Below are 19,440 nucleotides of genomic sequence, written 5' to 3'. Positions count from 1 at the left end.
GCACTAATCAATTCTAAAGAGAATCTGGTCCAATCCAGTCATTCTACAAGCACTTGTTCCTCTCAAACTGTGACATGGGCCCAGGTGGAAGAGTTTGGATCTGGATCTGAACTTTTCCAAAGTTTGAGAATACTGGGATCGAGGGTTTTGTTCTACTCGAATTCTTGGGCAACATCAGCAAATCATGACACTGTTAATTTGCATGTTGAGCTGTTGTTTATATTTTAAATATTAGAACCATTGTGCCAAATTCATCTCTGGTGTAACGCTATTGCCTTTTACAACAGTGTTGAATTTGGCCCACTGTGTCTCAGGACAGATATCAGTCATTGCTCAATGTCAGTATTGCTTGTCCACCTCTGAGCAACAATGTTCAGAGCCCAAACCTGGACTAGGAGTTGGGATTGTTCCCAATGCAGTAGCAGGGAACAGAGAAGGAGGGGGATTAATCAGGAGAATAATAGTCGCCAATTTTTGAAACCCATTTGCATCCAGCGTGACTTAGGGTCAGATTTTCATGAGAGCTCAGCTTTCCCTTAGGCCATGGTTACACTAGAAAAAAGGATTTTTTAAAACATGTGTTAGCGAACTCATGTGGACTTTCTTTCTAGTTGGAGCTGATCAGGAATTTTCTCTTGAAATAATTTTGATGGAAAATTTCAATTTTGATGATTTTTTTTTTCAATTTTCTGTGGAGAAAACTGAGACAAAGCATTTGGTTTTAGGTCAGTTTCACCTGAATCAAATTTTTTATGGTATGCAGTCTCCCCTCTGATTAAGCCACATGTTGCATCATGGGAGTCATATGACTGCAGATATATCATGTCCTCTTTGCAGCCTGTCCAAAATAGACCCATCTCATTATTCCTCCTCCCTTCTGATATCACGCTCACAGCTGCTGCACATAAAGCCCTGAAATATTGGAGGCCTGAAAAGTCTCACAAAAGCTCAAAACTTGGGCTGAAAGCCTGAAGTTAGGCAGATCCATTCGGCTATGATGAGTTTCCATATTATAAGTCACACATCCCATTACATTGTAAAACAGAAGGAACATTTATAGTTGCTGACACTCTGGGGACCTATATCCTCCTGGGACACTATGACCCAAACCACTTAATCAATAAGTAGTCACAAAATTTCACTGGCAGCCTATCAAAGCTGAAGTTTTGTAAAGGTACAGGGCCAGATTGTGATCTCGTTACTTTAATTAACATAGGTTTCAGAGTAGCAGCCGTGCTAGTCTGTATTCGCAAAAAGAAAAGGAGTACTTGTGGCACCTTAGAGAGTAACAAATTTATTTGAGCATAAGCTTTCGTGACGAAAGCTTATGCTCAAATAAATTTGTTAGACTCTAAGGTGCCACAAATACTCCTTTAATTAACATAGGTGTCATTCCATTTAATACAAGAGAATTACTCTGGCTTTATGCTGGTGCAAGTGAGAGCAGAATGTGACCCATGGTGTGCTCAAATATGGTGACTGACTAGCGAGCATACATGTGTACCTCAGTTCTCTGCTACAAGAACTCGGGACTGTACAATTGTTTCATAGCCCCTGTACTGCTAAGAGAGATTCTCTATTTGCTAATGTGCTAGTGATGTGGTTCTGAGGCAGGTGGCTCTGAGAGCTACTCTTGCTATGACCAGCAGCAAGTTCTGAGCGGCTGCACTATGTAGACTAGTGACAACCATGAAGTCACGAGGTGGCCATGGATTTGTTATAATATGATTCAGTTTATCATCATGGGTGTGTGTATGAGCAAGGGAGACCTGGATTTTCATTTTATCAACACTCTATTCTCTCTTCAGCCAGGAGAGGAAAAGAATTCCAAAGAGCTCAGGACTTTGTCATAAAAGGCTAAATTCTGCGCTGAGTTATATGCGTGTATAACTTTTCCGGTTGCCAGTGGGGTTACTATGGATTTACACCAGTGTAACTGAGGACAAATCTCGTGGCCCCTGGTCTCCCTAATCCTGTCTCCTTTAGGGTTATGTCGTGAGCCAGATCTCTGCTTTCTATTGCCAATCCCTTTTCTCCAGCAGGATGTTTACCTGCCTCTTGAACTAATTCACTTTGTTGCAATGATTATACCTGGCATCCTTGCCGCTCTCTTCAATCTGGCTTTTTTTTAACTCTCTTTTCTCTCTGAGCATTCAGAATGTGCTCTCCGTGGTATTAAGGATGGATTTACCTTTGAGCAGGGAAAACTACAAAGCCACAGGACTCCTTTACGATTCTAATTGGACCTAAGTAATATATGGACCCAAGCTCAGCCCTGACTCTACCAGCACATGGAGGATCTAGAAACCTGACAGCCTTTATTTTTCAGTGCAAAAACAATATGAAACTGCTCGTAATTATGACAGACCAGGAAAGGAAAAGGCAACTGCCATGTCATAGGCCAGTGGGCACATTGCGGTTAAGGACAGCATTTGGGAATAAGGCAGTCCTCATGAGTGCTTATCCTACCTCTGCCACTGATTCCTTCTATGGTCTTAGGCCACTCAAGTCACTCAACCTCAGTGCCTCAGTTTCCTCACATGCAAAATGGGAATAGATGTACTCAGCTGCTTTGTGAAGATGAATGGCTGTAAAGTGCTTGGAACAATGGCAAGTGCTATATCCAAGTTTATTAACACCCATATACAATGATGGGTACAAGATAGAGACCTAAATCGAGAGAGGTGATATAAGGCAGGAGGGTGTGCTGGTTAAGGCACTGGACTAGGTCTCAGGAGACCTGGGCTTAATTCCTCTCTTGGCCATAGACTTCCTGTGTGACCTTGGGCAAGTTGTTTAAACCTCTGTGGCTCATCTGTAAAACAGAGGCAAACAACACTGCCTTTCTATTGTGACTATTTAGATTATAAACTCTCTCTTACTACATGTGTGTGCATTGCCTAGCACAATAATCTTGTCTGACCCCCTAGATCAATCCTTAGTGCATTGAAAACTAGATAGCCAGCTGACTGGCCGTTTGTAGTCCCAGCCAATAAATAGCAAGCAATCAGAACCCGATGAAAGGAAAAGAAGGTGCATCATATTTGAAGGCCATGAAAGGGTTAAAAAGATCCCGTCCATGTTTCCCAGTAGGCATGCGTGTAAATGGCCAGTCTGAAAATTGGTTAGGTAAATGAATTATTAGCTACAGACACTTTATTGTGTTACAATAGATTCACAAATCAAATTAGGACACAGATTTTGCTTTGATTTCTTTATCTTTCTCCCTCCTCGCCCACTCCCACCACTTAATTTGGTTTTATTTTTTTCACCTAGATATGACAGTTTATTAACACGGCTTGAAGATGCAAACTTGGAGGGTTTTTTGGTAATCCCCCCCACACCTCAGTTGCACATCTCTCCCTAGTCAAATTCTGGCAAAGCCACCTCCTTTCTTTTCAAAGGGGAGCATTAATAATGTCATGGACAGGGGGCAAACTAATTACCATGACTGGATTCTATCTTCTCGGAGCAGATGTGGGCATTTAAATATACATTGGAAAGGACTGGCCAGTCTGGCTCCAATGGCTACTTTCCAAGCTAGGAAGGAAGAAAATATATATTCCCATCTCCTGAGATGCCTGAATATAAAAGTAATAAATAAATGAATAAAATAAATCTGTGCTTACTGCAGATATTACCTTTACTTTCTGTAGACCAAAGCAATCCAAGAGAGTTCAAATGATGAGCTGTTGTGAGTGACTTAAATATACCCTATGGAATCCTGGGACTGACATGGCCCCAGCTACATGGCGTACAGCAACTTGAGAATAATTTAGCTGTTAAAAGCATGCTGAGAAATCAAATTTCCATTGCAGAGAGTCTGGGGGAAAAGAAATCGGTGTGATGCTGTTTGTTCCCTAACTGCGGAGAGAGATATTCACAGGGGATAACATCAATTGCCCAAGCAGTGATCTTGTAAGCTTTTGAAACAAGAACTCTCTCCCTATTCTGCTTACAGAAGAGGACGGAGCACTCTGACAAAGAACTCCTTCAGATGAGGTCAAGCTTCTTCTATGTTCCCGAGTCTCAGGTTTTTATTTCCTTCCTGCTAAACTCTTCTTCCAACACAGCATGCGTCTCTCTTTTCTCTCCTCTCCTTTTCCCATGCTGGTTAGCATCTTCCATGGCGCCAATGGATACATAATGGAGAAAAACATTCACAGAATAATTCATTTGGAAAATATCGTCAAATTTCTCCGATAAATTATTTAGCAAATATTATCCCACCAGGTCTAGTGCTCTAACTTGGTGCAACTTCACCGGAGCTACATAGATTTAGAGGAGTTGAAGGCTAACAGCTGGACTGCAATTTTAGGACTCAGTCCTGCAAAGTACTAAACACTCTGGCCCTGATCTAGCAACATATTTAAGCACATGCTTAACTTTAAGTACACGAGTATTCCTATTAAAGTCAATAGACTATTCACTTTAAAGCATGTGCTTAAATGCTTCAGTGGATAGAACTGGTGGAGCCCCCTTGCAAGAAGGAGCCCGTAATGCTTCACAAAGAACAGCCAGCCAGAATTATTTCAGCGTTTTGGTTGTCTTTAATATGAATCTTATGTGCCATGAAAGGGGTGGACTTGATATCCCTGGAAACTGAAGTTATTGATTTGTCACCTAAAGTACGAGCAACGGCAGTGCAAGCTTCTGCTGCCCCCATCCCTACTAGCGTGCCTCAGTCTTGACTTGAAGGGACCACCTCTGGAGCTGAGATTACAGGAGTAAAGGCATTGCAGCTGAAGCACGGGGCTGGGGGCTAGGAAATTTGGGTTGTATCCCAGCACAGACGCGCTACCATTGTGCACTTGGCCAAGTCACCGAACTTTTTTGCGCCTCTTTGTCTCTAGCTGTAATGTGGGCCTATCACATATAAACTCCCAACGTGTACATTTAGTTGGAAGCAAAGGGTTTCCCTACCTGCAGCATATTGTAACGATGCTCAAAAAGGCAGCTACAGACCTCCACTGTCTCTGTGCGTATGTCCACACCTGGAGCTGGGGGAGTGGATTTCCAGCCTGAGGAGGCCTCTCCCAATTAGCTCTGATGGAGCTAGTGCAATAAAAATACAGCAGCCCCGGCAGCAGGATGGGCTAGCCTCCCTGAGTACAGGCCTATGATCTCAGACGGATGCATAGTCAGGCCATTCTGCCCCCCATGCTGCTGTGGCTACACTATTTTTAGCAGGCTAGCTCAATCAGAGGAGAGGGAGCATGTCTCCTCAAGCCGGGATGCAGTCTGGCAGTTGCTATGTTCTTATGCATCAGCAGTATCTGCCAATAGGCATCTTCCAGTAGTCAGAATCACAAGAACTTCCCCGGGCTGGAATACCTTAGAAAAACCCACCGTACTGTACACTATGGTGAAGCCTTTTGCACACTTCTACTGAAGGGGTGAAGGATACTAATACCGAAGTCTATCTTGTTACCTCTCAGACACTTCCATGCAAGGACCAGGCCTCATTAAACATGCAAATGCCTGAACAAATTAATATTTGACAATCAAAATAAGGCACTTTAGTGTCAGTGATGGGTGGGCTTTCACATGTGGGTTCACAGGTATTTGGCTGGGTGTCTAACGCACAAAACCAACCGGTGTGAATAAATACAAGACACTAGCACACATTGTGTCATGTCGTTTTTGCTTATTTCATGCCACTTACAGGAGAGCTTTGGGGCTGTTCCTTGTTGAATTCTTTGACTAAACAACACAGAACCCCCACACCTCCCCAAACACCCACCTCTTTGCAGTCGTGAATTTTTCACCTGGCCTCCTTATTTGTTTCCGTGACATTTGCAATCACCTCCAAACCCCAAACCTCCAGCTGTATTGTCACTTCGCCTTTTTTCATGCAAAAAATGAGGTCTTTGCCTGTGCAGAGAGCATGCCCCACCCTTTCCCCCCCAGGCACAATTAAAGAAATCCATGGGGCAGCTGGCTCCTGGCAAGAGAATTCTGTGATTGGGCAGAGATACCCTCCTTGGCTCACCTTGTTGTGTTGTGCTGTTGCAAGACCCTAGAACAATCGGTGACATTAGATATACCGTACTATCTGAGCTGCAATGCCTAGTCACAATGGAACAATTAAAACAATTACTGAACATTTTATATAACAGGACAAATGGATCACAGTGTTAAAGTCTTTGAAAATCTCCGATAAAAGCTGTACTAATGCATTAATGGATTAATCCCCCTAATCCTGTCAAACTTCCAAAGTATTTCTGTAAAAAGGCTGACAGGAGATCTCAATACTAACAGGAACAGCAGCAGCCACTTGCGAGAGATGCTTTTTTTAACCATTTGACAGTGTTAGATATTAAAATTCACTTCACTTTCAGCATCATCGGACTCTGAGCTCTGGTTTAGGAGATGGTGAGAGGTATTTTGCAAGACTGCTATTGTCTTCTGGAGACTCCAGCATATTTTCTTTCTGTCCGTCTTATGCCCCCTTAAAGTACCAAGAGTCACGTGTCCGGCTGGTATACATTGTCATAGCACTGTTGAAGTCGCTGGGAGCTGTGCTGATTTGCACCAGCTGATATTTGGCCCACACTTTGCAGGAGAGACAAGGTAGAAAATAGAGTGGGGTTGGATTTGGAGATGTGCCCAAATGGTAGAGGTTGGATCAGCCATTGGATCCCCAAAGGACAGCAGGGTTCAGCATGGGGTACTCTGGTTCAAATACCTTCCTAATTTTGACTTCAATGGAGCTCTGCCAGTTCATGCTAGTTCAGGATCTGGCCATGTGTCTCTGAATCCTACAGGTTACGTCGGCGTAATTTATGTCACTCATGGGTGTGAATAAGCCACCCCCCTGAGCGACATAATTTACACTGACCTAAGCACTGGTGCGGACAGTGCTACCCACCAGCATAGCTACCGCCTCTCGCAGAGGTGGTTTTTAATATGCCTGTGATGGGGGAGCTCTCTCCCATCGGCATAGACCAGACGCGGTGCAGCACTTCGAGTGTAGACTAGCCCTTAGAGAGCTTTATAATGCAGTCACCGCAACCAATGATATAAGAGAGAGAGAGAAGTTAAGCGGCACAGACAAGGTCTGAGTTGTGATTTGAAACAGGAGAGAGAGGCAAAATGGTATGACAAAGCCCTTTTCCATAGGGTAGGAGTTGCAGACAGAAAGGGTCTCCCAACACCCCAGATAAGTTTATAGGAAGGGACAGAATGAGACCAGGGCTAGACAAATGGGAGGGAACTAGAGAGAATCGAGGTCTCTGAGATAGGCTAGAACGAATCCAGAGAGCCTGAAAAATCATGGAGGGAGAGTTTGATTTCGACCCTGAAATGATTCAGGAGCTAGCAGATTTGTCTGAGGATGGTTTTCTTCCTGGGCATGCAAGGAGGCACGGAGAGGCATTCTGAGAGTGCTGTAGTCTGGAGAGCTCAGAACCGGGCAGGCCAGAGGGAAGGGAATTGCACTAGTGCACAATGAAGCCTGTGTGTCACCGAAGCTGGCGCTGACAGGCATGCGGCTTCAGCACAGTTGCCTTCTGAGGCCACATAACGGAAATGGCAGCATCCCAAGTATTGACAGCCACCCACAGCCACAAGAACATTTAATTAAGGTGGCAGCACCGTCCTCCGACTGATGTCATTCAGCCCTGCCCTTGCGGCCAGGGTCCCAGAATCGCGGGCGAGTTCCAATATATATGATGAGTCAGTTAGGGCCCAAGAGGGTTGTGGAGCAGCACTGGTGTTTCAACGTGAACGGGCTGCAGTAGCCAGACAGACTCTTGATATGCAGTGAAAATATGTTTGTACAATTTAATTTTAGTTACCACGCCGCGGGAGGGCGGGCGACCTTCACGGCTAGTTCTGATCGCGGGATATGTGTACAGAAATTAAGGTTATTGATTGCACTGGGTTTTTTTTTTTCAATTGGCCTATTAATGCTCATTTTACGTAACAGGACAAATAGATCACAGTGTAAAGTCTTTGAAAATCCCCCGTGAAAGCTGTAATAATGCTTTAATGTATTAATCCCCTTAATCCGGTCAGGCTACCAAAGAATTTCTGTCAAGGCTGACAGGAAACCTCAGGACTAACAGCGGCATCGGCACTAGATGCTTTTCAGTCGGTGGTTTTTAACTGTTTGCCACTCTCCAGGCTTTAGCACGCTCCCCAGCTTGGCACGAGCTGGAGCTGTGGGCTGTGAGATGCTGGAGTGAGGGTGGAGGGCAGTTTTAGTAAACTGGTTTGGGTTAGAGTCTCCTCTCATTCATACCAGTGTAACCTAGAAGTGCAGTGACTTCACTGGAGTTATAGTGGCATGAGGAGGGGCGGGGGGAACGAGCGCACTAGCTTTCATTTTCTCTACCACTATGTTTTCTCTCCTCCTCCCCTTCTTCCACTTTCCTCTTCCCTCCTTTGCCTCATTTATTCTCTCATCCTTTATGGGGCACTTACAGTTCCCCTGCTCCAGAAAGCAAAGCAGGAAGTAGTGTGAGGGCACCCATGGATTGATTTCTGTGGTGGGATCCTAGACACCAATCCTATGAGTTGCTCTGCCTGGACAGACCCCGGTGCCTGACCCCGGTTCCATAGACCTCAGGGCAGGGACTTCAGTAGGACTCCATGTGGGTACCAGGTTATGCGCACACAGAGCAGCTTGCAGGATCAGGGACTACACTATGGGGCTAAAGTCACATCTTTCCCATCTCGAGTGCTCACCTGTGCCGAAATGTAACATACAACATGATACCTTGGTCTGCAGACCCATTGCATGCTTCTGTGAGTAGACGGGTGAGGTGGGTTCATTGGGTTATGGGACATAAAAATGCTCCATGAGAATGCCACTTTGCTTAAGTGCTTGAAGGTCAAGAGTTTCTTTTAAAAAAATCTTATAGCACCATGTTAGCAGCATTATGGCAGTGCTTCCTTGAATGGTGGCTTCTCAAAATTCAGACATTCCTATCACCTTTATAATTTAGACTGAGCTGAAGTATTCAGCCTGGAACTTTGTTTTTCTTCCTTAACCATTTCTGTAACTGGCAAAGAAAATGACATTGTAAATGTAATAACCAATAATGGAGCCTTTATAGTGCAGCATTAGCTTGTCAGCGCATGCTTCCCCCTGCACTTCCCCTCATTATCTGATTCACAGTGTGCCTTCGTGGGTTGCGTGTTGGCTGAAGTGCACTTTGTTGATTGGGATGCACGCATTTTCTTTGTAGTGAACGGGAAATGGTTTGAGTGGGATCCCTATGCAGTGAGTTCCCTTTGTTATATGGGAGGAAAAACAAAACAATAACAGCTGTCAGTGACGCTGAAGAGCCCAACCTGAGTGTTGACTTTGTGCCTGGTTCTGATCTGATTTACACTGGTGCAGGAGAGAAGTAACTTCACTTAACAGAGTTACTCTGGTGTGAAATCTGATAGCATATCCTGCTCCCCTTTGTCTGGTGTGGCCACTGACTCAGTTTACTCTCTCTCTGGGCAGTTAGTTGGGGACAAAGTCCTTGCCTTCCAGGGTATGAAAGCCTCCAAATCATAATTCTACAACAATCCTTCACCCTCTGATTGCTAAGTCTTTTTCTTTGCTTACAGGATGCATCCCTTTTAGACGGATTCAGGCCTTCATTCTTTTCTATGGCTTGGGCTCCCCAGAGGGACCTGATCTCCCATGATGCACTACAGCCAATGACTCCCATGATATACCATGGCAGGTCACCAAGAGGGGACACCAAGGTGCATCATGGGTAATGTAGTCCAGCCAAAGACCCTGGCCTATAGAGAAGAATGGGGACACAATGCAGGAAAAGTACAACTCCCATGAAGTACCGTGGCAGCATTTTTCAAGCTAAATTTTTGGTTTTTGTCTTAACAATTTTGGTTTTCAATTTTTCATGGAGAAAATTTTTTTTCTCCATGAAATTTTTCACAGGGGAAAAAAATGTTCTGACCTGCTCTAGATGCAAGTTGCGCCACGATCACAAGGCCATGATCCTGGGAGATAAGTTGCGCAGCACACTTCTAAAGGGAACTGGGCTCTCCTAGCACTCCAGACAGATTGAGGATGCATTGCATGGGTCCACACTACCCCTAACAGGGACCTGTACCATAATGGCACAATCTGAATCATACATTTTATGCTTTGTTCTGTGCACGGATAGTTTTCTTAGAACTACTTTTACAAGAACAGGATTCCACATTCCCCTGCTTCGCTCCTTGGCAATGGTGGGTTTTTTTTTTTACCGGCACAAGATGCTGTGCCAAGAAAAATCTAATGCTCATGAAAGGATTAACTAGATATTATAGCAATATCCTTCAATTTGCCCACAGAAGAATGGAAATAGTTCCCTTTTGTGTAAAATAGTTTAGAGAGTGTTTCACCTTAACTTTTATGTTCTTGCTGTTTGTAGTCCAGAAATCTGTCTTTGCAGGAAAATCGATAATAATTCATGCATGCACAGCTCACATCAGCTTCCACAGGACATTAGGTTTTGTAATAATGTTACTGAAAATTGGGAAGTTCCTTTTGTAATAGAGTAGAGATAACTACTGCAAATGCTCTTTCACACATGTTGTGTGAGTTCTATAAGGCCATGTAGTCTATAAAATACAACTTTATAGGTGCATTGATTTCTACAAGCTTTGCACCGAACATTTTCCAGCAGCCACTACCAGAAATTAATGAAACAATGGGCCAGCATCCCCAAGGGGTGGGTGTGCGTGCATGCGTGTGTGGTACTTTTCATTAGTAGATGTGTAAATGGCTTATTTGTTATTTACCTACCAGTCAAATAATCATGGGACAGCCAAGGGAGAGGAGTCTTTAGGGCTGGCACTACAAAGGATGGGAGTTGCACCACCAGGGCCTCTTTAACCCAGTTGAGGAGCATTGGCAGAACACAGAACCCCAAGACTAAGAGTGAAGGGATAAGAAAATCTTGCTGATATTACTGCTAACACTCAGCGTTTACATGTGGAGTGCTTTCCATCTGAGGATCTCAGAGCCAAGCAGAGTAGTGCCATTATTCCTTGTTTTACAGATAGAGACACCAATGCACAGAGAAGCAGAGTCACAGAACAAGTCATTAGAAAAGAGAAAGCACATCTGCTGATTCCTAGGCTAGTGTGCTATCTAGTAGTACATGGTGCCTGCCTAACGAGAGGGGGTACTCTTGCTGGGATGCAGAGCATAGTTTTAAAAAATGCACTTTAATGATCAGTCCCAGTGATTCACAATGAATCATTTTTTCTGATGTTCATAAATGGTGAATTTTCAAAAAGATCCATCTCCCCTCAGCTACTTATTTGCTTCTCAGGTTTCAGGCCATAGCCAAAAATTAGACTATACTGTTTTTGCGGTTAAAGGGATTGAAGATAAAATACGGAGCCTTTCACCTGTTATATCACCGGTTCAAATCTGGGCCAGACTTGCAGTGACCTGTGACTGGCCAGTTCACTGGCTTAGCTTTATTGTGCTGGAAATCCGCACTGCAGGGCTAGTTCCAAAAGAATATAAGGATTGCCACAGCCAGAGCTCAAAGGAAAGGAAGATAAGGCTTCCATCAGTAAAGCGGTGCTTTTCTGCAGTCAGAAACCAAACATCCGAGTTTCCTTAAAGAACTAAATTTAAGGTACTCTCCTGAATTTCCACCTTGTGCCTCCCCTAGTCAGCATTTATATCACCCAACCACTGGGAAATGAGCTAAAGGCTTCTTTGCATTCCCCTCCAGGAACTCCTGTCACCCAGTTAGACTCGCTGGTGGACTGTGGGCTGGAGACTCCATTCACAGTAGTGAGAGTATGAGTATTTGGTTCAGAGGGTTTTAACCTAACGGCTGCTAGGTCTCAGGCAGGGTTCATCCACTCCATCACATAACGAAAGGTTAATACTATCTGGAGTGTGTTGGTGGCCCGATTGGAATGAGTCACTGCTCTCTGGTCTGTTCCTCATGGACAAGTATCTAAATCAGCAAAGTTGCCACCATGCTTGGCAGTAGCTGACTTCCTAGTTGGCCGTCTCACCAGAGAAGCAAAGAATTGCATGGGTCAGAGGGACTGAAATATCCTCCTACTTAAATGGGCAGCCCCTTCATGTTAGGGTTGTTGAGGGTGTGTAGAGGAAAGCTTGCAGTGTTGTTGCCCATACTGTTTTGTGGATTTACAGAAGACTTTGTCTCTGGGGCTAAGATTTTCCAGAAGTGGCTAGTGATTTTGGATACCTCTGTTTTTGGTGCCCAGTTTGAGACACCTGACAGAGGCTTGAGTTTAAGAAAGCCCTAACCACCCACCCCTCTGAAAATCGGGCCCTTTCGTGGTATCTCAAGTTGGCTCTCCCAACAAAGGGACACCCCAAATCCCTATTCCCTTTTGAAAATCTTGGCCGTGGACTGACTGTCAGGCAGAAGTTGACAGCATTAAATTCACGTATTTTTTAAAAAAACCTATTCATGAAATCATTTGGCTTTTGATAGGAAATATTGATGTTGCAGAGATTATTATTTCTGTAGTGTAATATTTATGCAGTTTTCATGGAAAAGTGAATGCAGGGAGGTATATTTACTTTAGTAATTATGGGTTCCATAGCACTTTTGAAAAAAAAAGGCCAAAAATTATTCAAATAATTATTAACGCCTAGACATAATTAATGCTGCATCAATGCAGTTTTCTAAGTGCATTTTTTCCAGCTCTTTGGTGCATAATAGAGAAATAATGAAATAATGAATGCAAATGCTGTTGATATTCATTAAAATTCTGCAAATGAAAAATGACTCACCCCCTTCTGTAATTCTAGCCCATTGCATAGAAAAGTTGAGAATGCCCTTGTCAGAGAAACTATTAGGTTTGGCAAATGAAGAGAAAGCCCTATCCACCATGTTCCCACTTCTAGGAAATGTCGTCTTTGTCTGGAAGCAAATTTTCTGACTGCTAAGATGAAAGCCACTTCGCGCATCCTAGCTGGGCAAAATGGCTCCAGAAATAACATCTGCATTTGACTGTTAGAACAGACAAAGGGTCAGTGATTACGATGATGATTAGAATAGAAGTTAAGTGCTCCATTGCAGTTGAGACCCCATTGTGCTGGTTGCTGCATGAACAAAAAATAAGAGAAAGTCCCTGCCCCACAGAGCTCACAGTCTAAATAGTCAAGATAGACAAGGCATGGGAAAAATATGGTGTTTTTATCCCTTCTTTAGAGATAGAAGAAGAATTCCCTTTGTCTTATCATGGTGCCTAGGAGCCCAAGTGATGGACCAAGAGCCTATTGTGCTAGGCGCTGTACAAACACAGAACAAAGACATAGTCCTTGCCCCAAGTAGCTTACAGACTAAGTATAAGACAAGAGGCAACAGCTGGAAACAGATCAATGGGGGAGTACAAGGAAACAATGAGATAATGTTGGTAAGCATGATAGGCTGTGGTCTCAGCATGCCAGCAGCCTAACTGCTGTCAAGTCTTTTGAGGGGCTTAAGGCAAAGGAGAATTTTGAGGCACAATCTGAAGGAGAAACATGAGGTAGCTTTGCTGATTTTACAAGGAGTGGCTCCCAAGCGTAAGGGGCCGCGTGGGAGAAATCAATACAGTCTTTGTTTGAAATTGTAACAAGTGGGCGATGGAGGCCAGCACCATGGACTAATCAGAGGCGGGAGTTGTCATGTCAATAATGAATGAGAGATGGTAGATTAGAGCCGGGATAGGCCTGGGAAGGGAAGACAAGCCGCTTATGTTTGATGTGCTAGAGAAGGAACCAGTGAAGGTGTGCAAAGAGAGGTCAAAGCGTCTGGCTAAGGAAATGATCTTTGCAGCAGGCTTCTGAATGGATACTATGGGGCAAGACTGCATTTGTCAAAGCCAGAGTGAAGGATGTTGCAGTAATTGAGGCAGGAGATGATAAGAGACTTAAGTGACTTGCGTCAGGTCACACTGGGAATCGGTGGTAGAGCTGGGAACAGCATCCAGTCCTTTGAAGTCCCAGGCCAGTACCTTAACCACAAAACCATCTGTTCTTGAAGGGCTACTGCCCTTCTGTTTACTCATCCCAAACTAGGGACAGAGCTTGGACGGAGCGAAAGGTAAGGAAGTCTCTCAAATGCATTTCAGACAAATCTGTTGATAAAGTCTGCCTGGGGTTGGTTTGTGTGTTGTTGTCTGCATGAGAGATACAGAGCGAGATGCTCTTATGGCACCAGTAGTTCAGGGAATAGCTAGCACCTGAGTACACAGCCTGTCCGTGCCTTGTCAGATGTGACATTACGCATCATTTTGAGCATGAACAGAGAGAAAACAATAGCGATCTCGGTGCTGGGCCTAATGTCTATTGCCCTGAGGAAAGTATGATATAGCGGTGCGTGAAACTGACATAATGCAGGCATTTTGCCTGGATTGGGGTTTCATGATGGAAATTGGATGCTTCTCTGAACTATTTAAACCCCACAAATCTGCATAATTGGGCAAGAAATCCATTAAGAACAGACTTCCCCATTAGCTTTCCAGAGCTTTCTCAATCTGGAGATACCACAAGAATATCCTTATCAGGCTAGTTTGGCTCATTCCAATAAACTTATAGATGGAAAATGGTGCATAGGGGTGTGAAATATATTTTTACACATTCATGAACATTTACAAAAAACTAGGCTCATGTCTGGGTCTAGAAATGAGAGATGAGACCAATCTGTGCCATTCAGATGCACAGCCAACCTCCCCTAAAGTCTGAAGTGGTTTTAGAGCTGATGTGACAGCTCTCTCCTACAGAGATGATTCAGAGTCATGAATTTCGGATCCAAATTGGATCCCTTAAGTTCAAGGTGGTTTGGGTCCAATATTCTGGTTCAGACTCATCCTCTAGAGAGGTGACTGGAACCCGAGTTCTGATCCAGATCCAAAGCAGTTTTCAAGGGGAGTCTGTGTCCAGTTATCCTGTGCTAGCCTGTCTCTACTAGAAAAGTGTGAAGCTCAATTATGTGTCTGGGGGGTGGGAGCTGGGGGGAGGAATCAGGGTAGGGGATGATCAGTGTAAACTTAAACAGGGGCCCTGTTCTCTGTTTCCTCAAGATAGGTCTAATGTACACTGGTGGCTACAACGGCCCACTTTGGGGATGACTTGCCCCAGGTCACACAGGGAATCTGTGGTGGAGCTGGGAATAGCATCCAGCGCTTTTAAGTTCAGGCCAGTACTTGAAACACCAGCTGGTCTTTTCCTGCAGAGCTCTGCCCCTTTGCCAGGTCAGAATACCCATGCGTCTGGACACATCCTCTCACTCATCCATCTTACCCTCACTGTGCCTCCTATGATGTGGGCTAGCCACCAGGAGGACCACACTGGCAGCATCGTAAGCATGGAGCTGCTTTACACAGTGGGCATATTTCTTGGAGCGGTGGAGAGGGACTGCAGTGTAGGTGAGAACTGGGCTCAAAGTTGGTTGATTGGCAGGCAGGTGCATCCCTTGCTCTCCCAGCTAGGAAACGATTGAAGGAGTGAGCAGGAAGGATGATATTTCCATTCTGAAGCTATTTTTGAGGTGCACTGCTCCCCTGAGCCTCGGTTTTTGCAGTAATAAAATCTAATCTAATTTCTGATGTATTTAACTGAAATCTCATTTCCAGTTTTGTGTCCTGTAAAGAACAACTGGCTCTGGGGATCCCTGATAAAGCTGCCGAAGTGGCCCCCGGCTTCCATGGGCAGGGAACTAATCAATCCTCTGCCAGGAATTTTCGGTACTATCTGTTGATTGCAGCTCACGTATAATGAAGACAAATCCTGTGCTGGCTAAAGATCAATAATTCAAGGAGGGAAAGAGGTAGAGGGGAGTACAGGACAGAGACAGCAGGAGCATCTGCCAATGAAATCCGTTCCGAAAACAATGAGCTTACAAACAGAGACTGGGACAATTAATGAGAATTACAGAAAATCCTATGGGCACAAGGAAGACCCCGTGAATACAAAATATCCCCCCATCCCTACAAAATCCAGTTCTTCTTAGGAACTCCTTGGGGAGGTATTTAAAGCCTATTAGAATGGCAGGAAGCCAACATTTAATCAGCATGCTAATTCTAGGATGACATCATATGGACTGGTAGCTGGAGTTCTACCTGAATCTGCTTAAGGCTGAGTTAGCAGAGGGGTCTGATAACTCAGGCTTCTGCTATACAGCAGCACCAGAGGGTTCACAGATCTGCCACAGCGGGACTAAGGCACTACGGAGTTGCTATGAAGCGTTGAGGGGTGACGTAGCAGGCCCAAGAGGTGGAATACTAAATTTAGTAGGCCATTTGATGGGTTTGACTTGTCCTTTTGACAAGATGGGTAAATCCAGTGATCTGGTGCACAGACAATACGAGCAATAAGATGGCTTGTATGGGCAGGTAAGCAAGTCCAAGGAATGGAATGACTGTTGTTTTGGGCACACTGGCAGATCCAATAGGCACCCAATGCGAGATACAGACATCTAGCAGAGCATTGTAACCTTTCCTGCCTCCAATGAGTGTAAATTAGTTCCTGAGCAGTTCTCTCTACTCAGGCTTATCACCGCAATCATTACATGCGCTGTGGGCTTTAATTTTTAACCATACATGTCTGGTTTTTTTAAAATATTAATTGGACATCCTCTTAGATTCTTGTCATAGCGTCTTGAATCAGATCAGAGAGTAAATGTTAACGAGTGTGACACGGGGGATGCTGGCCTGCTTGGGCCTCTCCTTCCCCTCACCCCCACTTTTTTCTCTTCAATAGCAAGCCCTGAAAGGGTTAAAGTACTGCCCGTGACTCTCCTTTTGCTGAGATGTGAGAAATAAGGGTGTATTGATTTCAGTGCGACGTGCTCTGTATTTTGCTTGCACTGCAAAAGTGATTATTCAACAGAAATACAGTTGCTCTATTTTGTTTCCAATTTAGCTGGTCAAGCAAATTCCAGCATCACCTGCTCCTGGGATATGGAGCAGTCACAGGATTGCCAAACCTCAGCATTCAAAAATCTCAAGTCAGGCTTTTAAAAATCATGAGATTGGCTTAGGAATCACAAGATCTTTTTAAAACGTGGTACATTTTTGGGTCATGTCATTTGACTTCAGGTTTCGGAGCATCAGGGGGCACTTGGGCCATGTTTTCAAGCTTTTCTCCACAAGCATAAAGGCAAGAAACTGACTTTAAAAAAAAGAAAGCTGAGATTTCACCAAATCACATGCATCCGGGAGCTGGGACTTTAAGAAAAACATCAAATATTATGAGACTTGCAATATTTGACATGAGAATGGGCAACACTGTAGTTAACTCAGCTGCACAGTCCCCAGGTGCAAAACAGCCTTGTATCTTTATTCTCTTGGGTGAACGGCGCTTCCTTCTTATTGTGACCCATGTACGTGGGATGGGGGAGTCTTGCTCCCCCTGAAAAGAATTATACATGGGCTGGCCACCTCCCATCTACCCCCTTCTGGCCTCAGGTCACTCTGCAGCCACCCTGTCTCAGTTTCCCTCTTCTTCTACTCAAGGTCCCTTAAATCAAACTATCAAAACAACTCTTCTCTGGTTCAGCCAGACTCCTCCTAGAGGCTGGATTTATTAAAATAACAAAGTCAGTCTCTAAGTCCATACTCAGTCTCAAGTCCATACTCCCAGACCTTCTTGCTGGGGTCACCCACACCTTGCCTGCCTGTAGCCTTTTCTCTGAAGACTCAGGGTCCCCTTCTGGCGTCTACATGCTCCCAGCAGTCTTTGTGGTCTCTTCACTCTGAGCATCTCACCACATCTCATCGCGTCCATCCGTTCCCTTCTCTGCACCTTCCTGCTGCTCTGTACAGGAGAACCAGCTCCTCCATCCCTAGCTGATTCAACACCTCCTCCCAGGTGTGGCAGGCAGGGCTAATGGTACAGGGCTGGCCAGCTCCAAGCCTCCGGCCATTAAAAGGGCAAGACACCCTGTTACAAGTATTTTAGTATGAACTACAATTTTCTATGTGCTTCATTTAAAGATGGGCCAAACCCAGGACCATTTATTTCCCTCCCTCACCTCACCCGTCAAGCTCTACAGATGGGGCATAAAATGGTGTCCAAGTCCATGTAACAGAGAGCTGAGATGTGGGGGACCCTGTGAAAAAGACTGTTCCACAAACCCAATCCTCACCCTTGGCACAGCCTCGCTGCAGGGGAGAGACATGAGAGAGGCCTGACATGTCCCTTCCCCTCTAACTGTCTGTTTGAGGGAGGAATTTGGCAGCTCTGCATCTCTGGGGCATTTAGCAGAAACAAAGGCTTGTCAAACCCAGGCGTGATATGATTACGCTGGATGTTTTCTCAGCTACAGCTTCACAAAGGCATTGTCAGACGCAGCCAGCAGTCCGGTCCGTGGGCCTTTCACGCAAATCAATCCCTAGGCAGCTGAGTGCTACAAGAAGTATTACACTCCTCGTTCTTTACAAGGGAGCAAACTAGAGATTATTTCTGCTGGATGTCAGATTTGCATAAACCCCGTAGTTTAGGGGCGTCTGGAGGCTGGCAATGGGATACGTGACTATCAACTCTAGGTCACCTGACAAAACTTAGCGTGGCTGATAGTGATTCAGATGTTACCATCCAGTGTTTGATTGGCTTGCCTATGAGAAGGTGAGCTCAGTCCAATTCCTAAGGTAAAAATACCCATGTCACAAAAATCACCACCGCTGGTATGTTTTCCATAAACACGTGGGTCAAGTGCATTTTTATGGGACATTGAGGAAAACAAACATCAAAGAACAAATGTAATACCACCAGGAGAGAGAGAGAGAATGAAGCTTCCCTCTAAATCTATCTGATCCTTCATCTGTCTCCTGATAGCTGACTCTCCTCACTTTCAGAGCATACTGCAAGACACAAGATTCTGTCATATCCGCCATCTTGGACCAGTGTCGGGCAAGGGTACTTCTTACTTTGAAAGGTGAAGTGTAAAGAAAACAGACTCTTCGCTCCATACACCACCATTTGGTCCCATTGTTGGCAGCCTCAGCAGAGGGGCCAGCAATTGTCTAACCATGAAGAACAGATCGCCGCTCTCCCTTCTAGTGAAGGTCGGAGTTGATGCACGTTGGGCAGAGAGCAGTCTGAGGGAAACTCACCTTCCCACTGCTGCAGCTGTTCTGTGGATAGAAAGAACTTTAGTCCCCAGGACTGACATTCTAACACCTTTAATCAGTGCTAGAGTTACTTAAATAATAATTCGAAATGAATCCGATGGGAAACATTTCCCAAGCCTAAAGCACCAAAGAATCTGCAGGATTCTCTGAAATGCAAACCCAGGAAGGTGAGTGCTGACAATTCACTCAGAGAGCAGGCTGGGGAAAGAGGCAGCATTAATTCTATAATGCTGCAAAGCGGAGGAGGGAGGCATATAACATTTATGAACAAGGTCCTGTTCCTTTTCTCTTTCTCCTCTTTAATATTGCAGTAGTTTTACCAATTGAAGCAAGAGCCAGGGCCAGCAACCCATCTGCCTCTCCTGAATG

The sequence above is a fragment of the Natator depressus genome, chromosome 16, assembly GCF_965152275.1.
Source record: "Natator depressus isolate rNatDep1 chromosome 16, rNatDep2.hap1, whole genome shotgun sequence".
NCBI classification, from domain to species: domain Eukaryota; kingdom Metazoa; phylum Chordata; order Testudines; family Cheloniidae; genus Natator; species Natator depressus.
Note: the sequence above shows the minus strand (reverse complement) of the source record.